The sequence below is a fragment of the Hyalella azteca genome, unplaced genomic scaffold (genome assembly GCF_000764305.2).
Source record: "Hyalella azteca isolate HAZT.00-mixed unplaced genomic scaffold, Hazt_2.0.2 contig11229, whole genome shotgun sequence".
NCBI classification, from domain to species: Eukaryota; Metazoa; Arthropoda; class Malacostraca; order Amphipoda; family Hyalellidae; genus Hyalella; species Hyalella azteca.
This window is the reverse complement of record NW_025941232.1, coordinates 44,023-56,752: the sequence shown is the minus strand read 5'-3', so window position 1 is coordinate 56,752 and position 12,730 is coordinate 44,023. Positions and strand designations below refer to the sequence as shown.

The 12,730-nt window shown below is 38.5% G+C and overlaps 1 protein-coding gene across 4 annotated transcripts in view; it reads left to right on the top strand.

Moving 5' to 3' along the window:
- Positions 1 to 11,245: 11,245 nt before the first annotated feature.
- Positions 11,246 to 12,730, top strand: part of LOC108666217 (translation initiation factor IF-2-like) — a 15,943-nt gene continuing 14,458 nt past the window's right edge. For 2 of the 4 annotated variants that reach the window (XM_018153052.2, XM_018153051.2), the window contains exon 1: positions 11,246 to 11,300. The gene's annotated coding sequence lies outside the window, so the exon portion shown is untranslated. Of the gene's footprint in view, positions 11,328 to 12,730 lie in introns of all 4 variants that reach the window. The other 2 variants (XM_047882744.1, XM_018153050.2) reach the window with 2 other exon arrangements.

Sequence of the window (12,730 nt, the reverse complement as noted above, 5' to 3'; positions counted from 1 at the left end):
CAATACTGTTTATTTTTTCATGCAACAAGGTTAGGTACCAGTACTACTTCATGCATCAAACTTACGTACTGCACATTATTATTGGGGTCAAATTATAAAGTCTGTGTACCTCATTCAACACATGATGCCCGGTGTGATAATTTCAATTCAGGGCAATGTGTTATCAAATATATATGAATCAAATAAATGTGAATAGTTCACAAAGAAATAACAGAAAAAACAGCATATTAAATATCTAAATAAATCATTATTAAGGGGAGCGTTTGAGCAAAATTTTATCTCACCTATACTTAAGGACTAATCAGTTTGAAACTTGGTACACATGTGTAAAACCAAAAAGAAATTTTTTTTTCATGTGAATTTTGCAAAAAAATGAAAGAAAACGTGAAATTCTTAGAAAACAGTACAAAAAGGAGGTACTTTAGAATTCTATCTCCTCCTAGGGTTTTTGAGGTACAACATCGAAATACATATCATTCAATGCGTAAAGACCAGATCTATAAAACATTGCGTACCTTTTTTGATATTTATCATTTTTGTGGGTGTGGAAGTATTTTTTGCAAAATTTTCTACATTTTTCAATTTCCCCCCCCCCCCTCCTTTTTTGCATCATAAAATCCAAACTATAACGATATTAGAAAAATGTATGCGACGTTTTGTAGATCTTTTATTTGCAAATTGAATGATATATGTCTCATTGTTGTAGCTTCAAAACTCTGGGAGGAGATCAGTTTGCAGTAACAATAAGTTAACTTTTCAGTAGGGTCAGACAAAGTTGCGAGCGCCTCGAAAAATACATTTAAGGGTGCAAGGTTGCTAGACAAGACAATATTAGAATTCAATTTCTGTCAAAGATGGTGCAAACACTGGCACAAGAACCATCCCATATGACTGCAGGCGGATAACTGAAGCATAGCATGTTCAGACTAGCTATATAAGGGGACCGTCTACCCCAAAAATTGAAATTTTCAGCTTTTCCAGGTTTTACGCTCATATTAAAGTTCAAATGGTACTAGAACCATCACTGTACGTTGATTTATGCATTCAGGACAGACCCCAAAAGGGGGGAGGGTGGTGGGGTCCCTTCACAAAAGTCTATGGGGATAATTACGTCCAAGCCATATAAAATGGCTATCACTGGACCTGCAGCTCAGTTATCACTCATCCATCATGCAGAAAGGTGTTGATGCAGTCGTCCTATGCACCGCTGACTGACTTTGAAGTGAGGTAACGCTAACTTCTGGTATCTAAGCTACTACATTACATGCCTTTACATAGCCTTCAAAAGTTTGAAAACATGAAAACCTCTCTCACGGCAAACCTACCTCCTCCTATGGTTTTCAAGCTACAGCAATGAGAGACATATCATTCGATTCATAAAGACCATACCTATCAACTCTATCATCGCTTTCTTTGAATTAGTGCATGGTTTGTCTTATATATGGGGGAAGGGGGGGGGGAGGGCAGGGAAAAAGTGGAAAAATGGGAAAAATGCACATAAAAAAAACAATGGGGCAAATAAAAAATTTGAATAATAGAGCCGCTAGATAATTTAGTTACAAATCAAATGATATGTGTCTCAATGTTGTAGCATGATATTTGTAGGAGGAGATAGATTTTCTAAAGTACCCCTTTTTGGCTGTTTTCTATAAATTTCCCATTTTCTTTCATTTTTGTGAAAAATTTATTTGAGCAAATTGTTTTTTATTTTACATTTTACGTATGTGTATGAAATTTCAGCAAGATCTGATGATAAATGTAGAAGTTTTTCTGGAGGGTAGACGGTTCCCTTAAGTGTGCTACCGGTAATTTCGGCCTATCTTAAATGTTGAAGAACTGCACTAGCCCTAACCCTTTCGCAATCTGTCGTGAATGCATAAATCAATGTACAGAGATAGTTTTGGTACCATTAGATGCGTCAGAATGTAAGCTTTAAGATGAGTATAAAAACCGAAAAAGTCAAATTTTTTATTTTGACCCAGACGCTCCTCTTAAATAAAAACAATTGTTTGAAAAGCAAGGCGTAACTATATCACATAGTTATCAACTGGGAAAAAGAGATGATATGAAGGCTTACTCCACAGCCTAGCAGTTCCAGGCTAAATATTTCATATAGCCAGGCTAATATTTCATGAACTAAATGACTTCAGAAACATTATATCTCATAGCAACATATACACTTTATACAGCACTCTCTGCACAACTGCACCCTGGCTTAATCATTACTTCATCATTACTTGACCATTACTTCCTCATTACTTGACCTTTACTTACTTGGCCTGCTGACTGGGTTTAGGGAAATTTTATTTGCATACAAAGATGTTTGCTTGATCAGTACTGTGTTTTGATTTCCAGTTGACTGAGAAGTTAAATTTGCGGGAAAGGCTTTAAGGTGCTTATTATTTTTGAGAATGGTCTAACTGGTTTTGGACTGATTCCTGTTAAGGGGCTGAATGAATTCATTGAATTGTCTAGTTTTTCTTCTGATTCCATGCTCTTCTGTCATTTGCGTCCACTTAGGTTTTGGGGTTTTATCACCTGATGTGTTTCTGTGCCAGCTCTAGCAGAAAAGTTGTAACCATTAAGTGCATTTGAAGACTGTTCATTCATTTCCATGTCATCTAGCATGACTAGCAACAAGCCAGGTGGCAGGTGGTGGGATCTCATGAGAACTTGAGGTACCTTGTAGGCTTGTGTTGGTGTTTCTGGGATTGGGATATGTCCTTTGTCCTCTTCATCATCATCACTTCATCAGGCATGTTGGGATCAGATCCCAGGCCCCAGCATGGTGCTGGTATTATGGTATCAGGTATCTTGATGCAGACAAAATTTTTTTCAGATAAACACAGAAGAAACAACAATGGTCATCCAATACTAGTCTGGAAAAGTCCTATTTTTGTCTGAAATATCGTGGCTCTAATATCATATAATTTCAGTAGGTATGAAATCTCGCGGCTCAAATGTCATAAATTTTTGTTTGATTAAAAAATCACGGTTTGCACTTCACAAACATGTCATTTCATAAAATTTTCAACTTCCGCAATCCGCATTGCTTTACCGTTTCCGCCAAAAATATCTTGCAGAAAAAAACATAAACATCGTAATGTAAACAAATAAACAAAACGTTTGTTGAAGATCGCGCATAGTTGCGGTCATGTCAAAGCGGTCAGACTGTATATTAACACGTGCTGAACTTACAGTAGAGACAAATTTTATTGTTGCCGTTTGACTGTTTAAGGGTAAAATTAGAGATTTGGGATAACACGTGCATAAACTTTGTAAATAAATTCGCATTCGCACCTCGTAAATGGCTTTTCATGGCCGAGATATGGAATTCACGGCTCGGTGAAATAGAATCACGGCTCGTAGAAATGGAATCACGGCTGGCAAATCCATAAAACCACGGCTCGAAAAATTCAGTCGCGGCTCGCCAAGTAGATATATTCCATACTAGATCCAATACTTAGGTCAGAATCAGATTGATGTCATGGATTTATTACAGCAAAAAAAAATAAAAAAAAAACAGTAATATTAACAATCAAGTTGAATATGTAGCATACACTGGACTATAAATTACAATAGAGGTACACAAAATTCTAGTACAGTTGTACAAGTTGATGAATAGCCTACTCGCCCTACCAGGCTACTGTGATTATTAGTGTGGCACTGTGATACAAATACAATCAATCAAAATCAATGAAGTACAAAAACAATACAATTAATACAACACACAGAAATACAATAATGATTGAATCAATAATAATGACAGAACAGAGCCAGTTTTTGCTACCTGTTGATCTAATTTCTAGCTGGCTCACAAACCTACTCCTACCTACTGGCTACTGCATAGTGGCAAACCAGTGATTTTTTAGAATCAGCTCATTTTTAATTTCCTCATTTACCCAAGATTTAAGCCAAAATCTTATGTATGATGATGCTGGTATCCATGATACTTTTCTGCTCTACTTATAGGACTTGAAATTGAACTTGAAGAAGAGTCTAAAAAACTCTCTGCTTTGCCACTATGGGCTACTGCCTCTTCCCGTTCCCGTGACGAGAAGAGGAGGGGGGAGGGGCGAGAGAGCCAGCCGGGTTCTGGAAATGGAACACTTAGCTAATATACTCGTGGTATAAAGAAAAGTGCAATACAAATCAAGTTAGTGAATGAATAACCGTAATAGTTTACACAATTATGTTTAAGCGCGAAAGAAATCGTTACGTTGATCACGATTCACAGAGCACAATCTGAAGATGCGTGCCATATGAACGCCGCGGGCTCTCTCCCAATGAGGACCATCTGATTCTGTTTACATTTTGATAATTTTTCTTCGACGAGACCTAACAGTAAACCGGTTCTATTTCAAGCATTTTAATAAATTCGAATAAGAACCTAAACTATCGAGTGGCTCGAATAGAAGCTTGACTTGATCAATTAACTCAAGCGTGATTGACCATATACCGCTTGAAACGAGGCTTGATGGTGATTGATAGAAAATTTGATTGATGGAAATATACGCACATTTTTAGGGAGAAGACGGAAAAATTCGCAGTTGAAATCCCGTCTCGGACAAATTTACGGCCGGACCCGCGGCCGGTCACGTGGCCGCAGGACTCCAAACATAGAAAAAAACTAACCAATCAACGAAAACCTCGCAGGTTAAGTCAAGTTAGGAACAGGTCCCATTAAAAACACAAAAAAAAAATAGAAAACCCATAAGAAACACTAAGAAAACCTTTCCGGACGCGAGACCGGCCGCAAAGTTGTCCGGGACCTGTTGAAATCATTGTTCACCAGCAAAATTAACACAACAGCTCAAAATACAACGCTATTGAACGAACAACTAGTTTGAACTGATCTCATTTCCGATGAAAGAAAGGTTTTAATCAAAATATTGAAGGTTTAATTGAGGTTGATTGACGCGTGCGTCAATCGGTTGACTTAAACTTTTACCATGCCGCATTGTCATTAAGGAGCTCCTATAAGTCGGTTGCATTCGTTTGAGCTCAATTTTACAAGCAAAGGTTTAGTTTTGCGTTTATGTGAAAATAAATATGTCATGATAGACGAATACTGTAAATTATAAATTAGGCATAATTTTCATTTTGTTGAGACAATGTACAAAAAAGTGGAATACGTCTTGATTGAGATTACATGATTAACTCATTTTTATGCACCACTCCATACAACTAATTTTCTAGCAACCTGATATTGCAGAACCGAATCGAACCTTCTCCGATCTCACCCGCTAACTGGCAGTGCTCTGTTAGGACTTTTTTTTTACCTCACCCCATTTTTCATTAAAATAGCAAAATTGGCAAATTCAGCAACTAATTTTGTCCAATTTTTGCGTCTCATCTTTACTGACTAACAAGACACGACAGTTACACCAAATTCCGGTAACTTATAGTCAGAGATGGGCAGTAGCGCGCTACATGTAGCAGCCGCTACATTTTCAGTAGCGGAAGCGGTAGCGGCGCTACATTTAGAGCATGTAGCGGTAGCGGCGCTATATTTAAGGCAATGTAGCGGTAGCGGTAGCACCCGCTACATATTTAAGTAGCGATACGAGGTTTTGCCGCTACAGCGCTACCACTACATTTATAGATAAAGCCTTTAGATTTTACATAATAGTATTAAATATAATTTAAAAACCAGCATGATACATACATAATATAAATTACAGAATAAAACTGTACGAAAGATTGCGGTGTAATGTTATGTCGTCAACCTCAGTCTGTTGTAAAAGTAGCGTAGCGGTAACGGCGCTACATTTAAGCAATTGTTGCGGTAGCGCCCTCTACATTTAGAGCATGTAGCGGTAGCGGTCGCTACATTTCAAACTAGCGCTGCCCTGCTCTGTTTATAGCTGATCTCGACCTCATTAACTCTCCAGCACAGCTTATACTTTGCATCGCAAAGCGGAGAGAGATGATTCAATCATTTTGATTAGAACTTTCATAGTATAAAACGAATAGGTAACGTAAAGTTAGAACAAATTAACCAATGCATACCTTCTAGTTATGAATCTAATTATGTGTAATTTACAACTGAATTGCAGGAAATATGCCTCAAGCTCAAAATGTTCCAGTTGTATGTAGATACATGTAGGTTTGACTGATTTGGGCTAAATCAGTCATTGCTCTTCCTCGATATACTCCTGCAAGTAGAAGATACAGTGTTCGTCACTAAAGTTTACCGAAAACCTACAGACGCCAGAAGAGAACTGAATGAAGCAAGTGAATGTCCCCAGCGATACAAAACCAGTTATTCACCACCTCACCCCCCCTTCTTCTTTTTCTTCATTCATTTTACACTTTTTTCCTTTATAATACACACATCTCCTAACAATGTCTCTCATTCGCTTTAGATTACAAAGTTATCTAAAGCGAAATTTATCTTTTATTTACACTCCACCAAAAAAAGTCAATGACCAGCAACGCCTCAAGGAAACTTGGCCTCTTCTTCCTCACTTGACGCAATACGGGGGGAGGGGGGGGGGTGAAACACACTAACCGAACCTGTACCTGACTCGACCTAACCCCAGTGTGGTGGGCATAGGCAATCACTTTCCGCTAACATAACCTGTACGGCTGTACCTGACTCGACCTAACCCCAATGGGCACAAGCAATCAGCTATCACTAACAGAACCTGTTCCTGACTCGACCCAACCCCAGTGGGGGTGAATCACACTAACCGAACCTGTTCCTGACTTGACCCAAACCCAGTGGGGGGGAATCACACTAACCGAACCTGTTCCTGACTTGACCCAACCCCAGTAGGCCTATGCAATCAGCTATCACTAACAGAACCTGATCCTGACTCGACCCAACCGCAGCCGACCGAATCAAATTCCTGATTTACTATAAAAACATGAAACTCAAGAATTTGATAAAGAAAAATAATCCATGCAAAAAATTGAGCCCATTACAAGAAACTAATATTTACAAATATTCATGTCACAAAGAAGGTTGTAGACTCCTCCAGAACGTAAATTACATTGGTTTGACCAGCACGACTTTGAGCCGCCGCCTAACATGCCACCTCCAGACCACCGAAGAACCGCATGCGAGAGGCTCATAATGAGACACTCACTCGCGCGACGTTGGAGACCCACACCAGAATCATCATGAGATGCCCAGACGCCACAAGACTAGCGACAGCTGAGGCTCTCATCATCAAGCAGGAGTCTCCAGCTATTAATTTACAAACTACCGGATTTGTCAGGACGTTGAAATTGTTCTCATAATTCAAGCTTTGATTCCAATCTGTATTCCTAATACCTTATGTTTGTACTAATGTCATTTCAAAATTTCAAATTCATGTGTTGCAGAACTCTTCCTCTACTTAATAATGAATGAAGTTGTATTCGAAACGTCGTAAAATTATAATAAAATGTCCCTTGAAAACATGATATTTGACTATTCAGTTCCTGTCAAGAGCCTAATTCGCCGAGTAGAGAAAAAACAATAAGAAAATTGTCAATAAGAAATACTCTCTGGTCTTCAATGAAACCTGCATTAAAGACCAGCTTCCGCCAAACTAGACAAATGTAGATAGATACATGTAGATAGATACTTCAATGCTGTAACTTTAACTTTTTAAAAATATTTCACTATCAACTACCTATCTGTTGAATCTTCTTCATATGAATTTAATGCATTTTACTTCTTGCTAAATCATGAATTTTATGTCAGTATATACCCTTGTTGAAAAGGTTCTATATTTCGTATGTTTAAAGTTTGTATATTTTTTATGTCTGTTTTATCATTACCTGAGTTGTGTGAGAAAATTTTACACCACATTTCTTGAATTAATTTTCTCCCAAGTGCATCAATTCTTGCAGAAATGATTTGCATCTTTCCACATCTGATTTATGGATAAGAAAACAAAAACAAGCAGATGTTTACATGTACCTATATACCATAAAGTGATAGGTACATGTAGGTAGTTACATGTAGCATGTAGGTGTAGCTTGTGCATGTAGCTTGAGAGATTAAACTCAAAAGAAATCCTCAATAAAACTGGCATTATTTTTAACCAAACATATAGGTATATACATGTAGGTAGATACATATAGGTAAATAGGTACATGTTGGTAATGTAGTTAGGCAGATGTTCTTCATTTATATAGGTTTGATTAAAGACCAGAGCGTACTTTTTACTAACAATTTTCTTATTGTTTTTTTATAAGCCCAACGAAATTTCTTGCAGGTGCTTGGAGATCAAAAAGCATATTACTTAACGAAATTTTATTGGAATGCGACGTTTTGAATATATCAATATTCATTATCACGCAAGTGAAGAGTTATTACAACGCTTAAAATTGAAATTTGGACATGACATAAGTTCATACAGGAATTATCGCATATAAGTATTAGGATCACTTGCCCAAATTAACTTGGTGGTGCTATCGCGACACAGCATGACCGTAAATTATGAACACGTCTTGTCAATAAGGGTTATCAGTAAGAAAACAACCAATTTGATAATAGAAAAAAATTTCATAGAAAAATTAGTAGTAAGTCGCTCACTGATTAAAAATGTGGAGGGGAAGCGGGGGAGGGGAAGTGTGCAGCCAGACTTAGGATGGCGACGTTAGAAGGCAGCCTGGCCGAGAAATTTAACCGCGTTAGGGTACGCACACAGTGAAAGTAGGTTGCCGGCGTGCTGGTTACCTGCTCAGGCTGGCGCCTGAAACCATAGAATACTGAAGCCTATTCGTACAGGTTTTCACTGTGAACACTTACATTATTATCCTATGTTCATTCTTGTGGCAGGTTGGAACAGGTTGCACGCGCGGGCAAACCTGCTTTCACTGTGTGCGTACCCTTAGGCCGTTTTGTCTCGATGCTGCGTTCAGCGACCGCTCCACCGGACTCTTACCTTATCGCGCAGGAAGAGCGGGAAAATGCCCTTAGTTTTTAATAACCACCGTAAAAAATGATCACGAATCTCATAGTCTTGTCTGTCGAGATACTCTTTTCAACTGATATCTATTCTTGGTGTTGGATCAATAATATTTTAACTATTTTGATCTATAATGATAAGGTAGATCATTTAGCAAACCACATGTACACTTTTGCTACCGAGTAAGCGGACCCACATGCCGGCAGTGAGCTACGTCGTTGCTTGTCGGACAGTAGCCTCGGTTACCTCGGACTCATGTGAGTCATGTGACTCATGTCTCATGATATCAGTGTCCAGCGAGCAACGGAGGTGGAAGGTTCCGAGCTTCCCGCTCCGCTAATGCGTCTCATTTCAATACAGTTCCATCAATTGCGGGCAACGAACTCACAGACAATGAGATAAAAAACTATAGGAACAAAGAAACTTTGAGAGAGACTAGCGATGAGGATGCAGGCGCATCATTGCTGAAGCTGCACCAGCGACATATGTGCACATGTTCTCAGGCACACGCACACGTGAATGACTTACAGTGTCATCCACATGGGTAATAATATACGTTTAAAAATTACTTTTTAAAGACAACACTTCCAAAGAATCCAGTATCTCCAGTCTTACAGATGTACAATGAATTTCTCATCTAATTTTCGAAAATTAAAAAAATTTACTTTTCAATTTTTTTAATATTTATAATTTTTTTAATATAATTTTTTTCAAATATTTATTCTGTTAATTGATTCATGCATTGCCTCTGATATCACACAAGTGTGCAAAATTTCAGATCAATTAGACACGTAAAAGTGTGTCAAATATCAGTTATAAGATTTGTAGCTGACAAAATTATTTTTTCAATTTTTTGAAATTGAAAAAAATGTTTACTTTTTAAAATCATTTATTTTGACATTTGATTCATGCATTGTCTCCAACTTTAAAAAAGTATGCAAAATTTCAGATCGATAGGATAAGTAGAAGTGTGTTAAATTTCGATTACAAGATTTGTAGAAGACAGACAGAAAGACAGACAGACAGACAGACAAACAAGAAGTGAAGTTGAAGAGAAGTGTTGTAAAATAGACACAAGTTCGGGCGGTCGGAGTTGTCGTACACGGGAATGGCTCTGCTTGAGGACAGAAATTCGGTCTTTTCATTGTCATAATTTTTAAAACTGGATTCGTGTTCACAATTGTGCGTTTGAAGACTGCATTTGATGGGAAACAATCTAAATTAATGGCTGGTAAAATACTAACAGCGTATGTAAAATAGAAAACACATAAAAAATACTTAACAGATTTAGGGACAGATATCATTTGCACCCGAGGTTGTAGCGTGACACGACAACCCGTGGCGATGGGAGCGCAGCCGTGCACCAATAAGCCCGGAATCGAACGCCTTGGATCTCTCCGGAATCCACCAATCAGCCGTGAACCACTTCTTGGCTTTGTCTTCCTCCGGCCTCGCATAGAACCTGCCGTGCACCACCAGGCCGCGGATCGTATCTGAATTCCAGGCATCGTTAAATTACGTAATTTTACGTTCACCACATCTGAGGTTAGGTTTCAGATAGCATAGTTCTGTTCTAAAATTTATCGTCCTTCGACAAGTTGCCGTTCGACCGAGGGCTGGTTCGACCCACGGCCTAGATACGGACGGCTTGAAGTGTTGAAGGCTGCGTTCCGGAAGGCAGGAATCATGATGGTCCATTACATTCAAGGCAGTGGTTGTCTTTGGCAGGCAACCCGTGGCGATTAGGGTTAAGCCTTAATTTACAGGCGAAATAGATTGATAGCAGAAGCGCTTGTAGACATTTGGCCAATAAACTAAACTTTTCTTCATTTAGCGGTAGAAACGGTAGTTTCTATATATTTCGCGCTGCGATGCATTCGTTGAGATTTTTTAAAGAACTATTTGATTCAAGTGGATTCATTTTTGAAAATAATTTAAAATCTAACTTGCTGATAACTATAGGTTTTCCGGTTTGTTGGATGAGACTGTACAGCTGTAGCACAATCTGTAAATTGCGGAATCGGTTGCGATGCGGAAGCCCACCCTGGCTGAGAATGTGGGGGTTTTCTTTTACCACTCCACATTAAATTATTTAACTCCTATCAGAGAACTGAATGGCCTGGCTAGTTGACCTGAATTGTTTACCAATGCACGGACAGAAACATAGATATCGGCAGGACGAATTTGGTTGGGAGAAATGAACACACAATAAATTGTTAGGTTATTTATTAGCTCAGCTCACGTTAAAAATTAGTTATATTATGTTAGTATGAAAAATATAAGAATTAGTGATATGTTATGCATAACATTAGTGCTATGTAGCGAGATCCGCTACAAGAATACAATTCACAGTGGTTCATCGAGTAAACATCTCTGCTGTCCATGACCATTGTAAGGAAATATCTTGTTACGTGATCGGTAAGACGAGGTCATCGTAAGTAACGATTTCTAAACTTGTTTAAGCTTTAGGTGGTTATTCCATCCAACATCCATTTTTAGAATATGGGATAAGGGGACGGGGTGGGTCCGTGCCCCGTGGGAGCAAACGTAGGAAAAAAACGAGAACAACTAGCCTAGCCTCTCATCTGGGACTTCTGAACCGGAGGCAGAGGCCAGAGAGTGAGACTTAAACCTCCAATTCGGAGTCTGTACCAATGACAAAGCAGCTAGGAAATAATGCAGCTAATAAACTACTTTGTGACTCAGTCAGGGTGGAATTCTAGAAATGGAAGTTCACTTATAAAAAAGCTTTCCACCCAAGTTGGAATGCTTTCCTTAGATACAGTGCTCTGGTCTGCAAAGTGCCAGGTGACTGACTATAAATGAAAAGGAGGATCAAAAGTGGACAAACAGTTTCAATTGTACAGTACCTCAGATTTGTTGTAAAATTGTTTGATAGATATTTTCTATTTTTCTTTTATTTAATGGATTTTTTGAAAATTTTCCATATGACATTCGAGCCGCGAGATTTCATACCTACTGAAATTATATGATATTAGAGCCGCGATATTTCAGACAAAAATAGGACTTTTCCAGGCTAGCTTGAAAGCATCTCCATCAACCAATCACAGCTTGAAAGCATCCCCATCAACCAATCACGGCTAGAAAGCAGATAATATTACAATTTCATTAACCAATCACAGCTGGAAGGGGCTAAAATCACAATCTCATCAACCAATCACAGCTGGAAAGTGATAGGTTATGTATATGATATGATGGACTGAAAATGGAAAGTTCCTGGCCTTTCCATCCAAGCTTTCAGCCTTTCAGGTCCTGCTTTCCAATATGCTATATGTACTGGTTAATTTAATATCCCTCTAGAATTCCACACTGGTCACTGACTCTGACTCTCAAGTTCATAACATGAATTAACAGCTATCCTGATGACTTTCCAAGCCTAATGAGATGTGAGATAGAAGATTCTAGTTCCAATGAGCTTGCTGTTGAAAAAACAGTAAATATTGAGCAGTTGAACTTGAATTACACAGATGCATGGTGCAATTACATATCAATTTTAAATTACCTTAGTAATTTGAGTTTTGTGAACGCCGACCTTAAATTAGAGGAGCGGCTCGCAGCCTCCGGCAGACAACCTCCCACGCTGACAGTCTAGATAACACTGCATGCGGCAGTGCAGCTGCCAGCTGCGCAATGAAGATTGCGCTCTAGCAATACAAAATAGTCTTGGAGTGGAAACACAGTCTTCAGAATGTGAAATGACTCTAATCTTCAAGATCATTTATAAATTAATAAAAGCAACATTCTTCCTTAAACAGACACTGGTATGCACAGAAAAACTTTCGCTAATAATAATTATGACC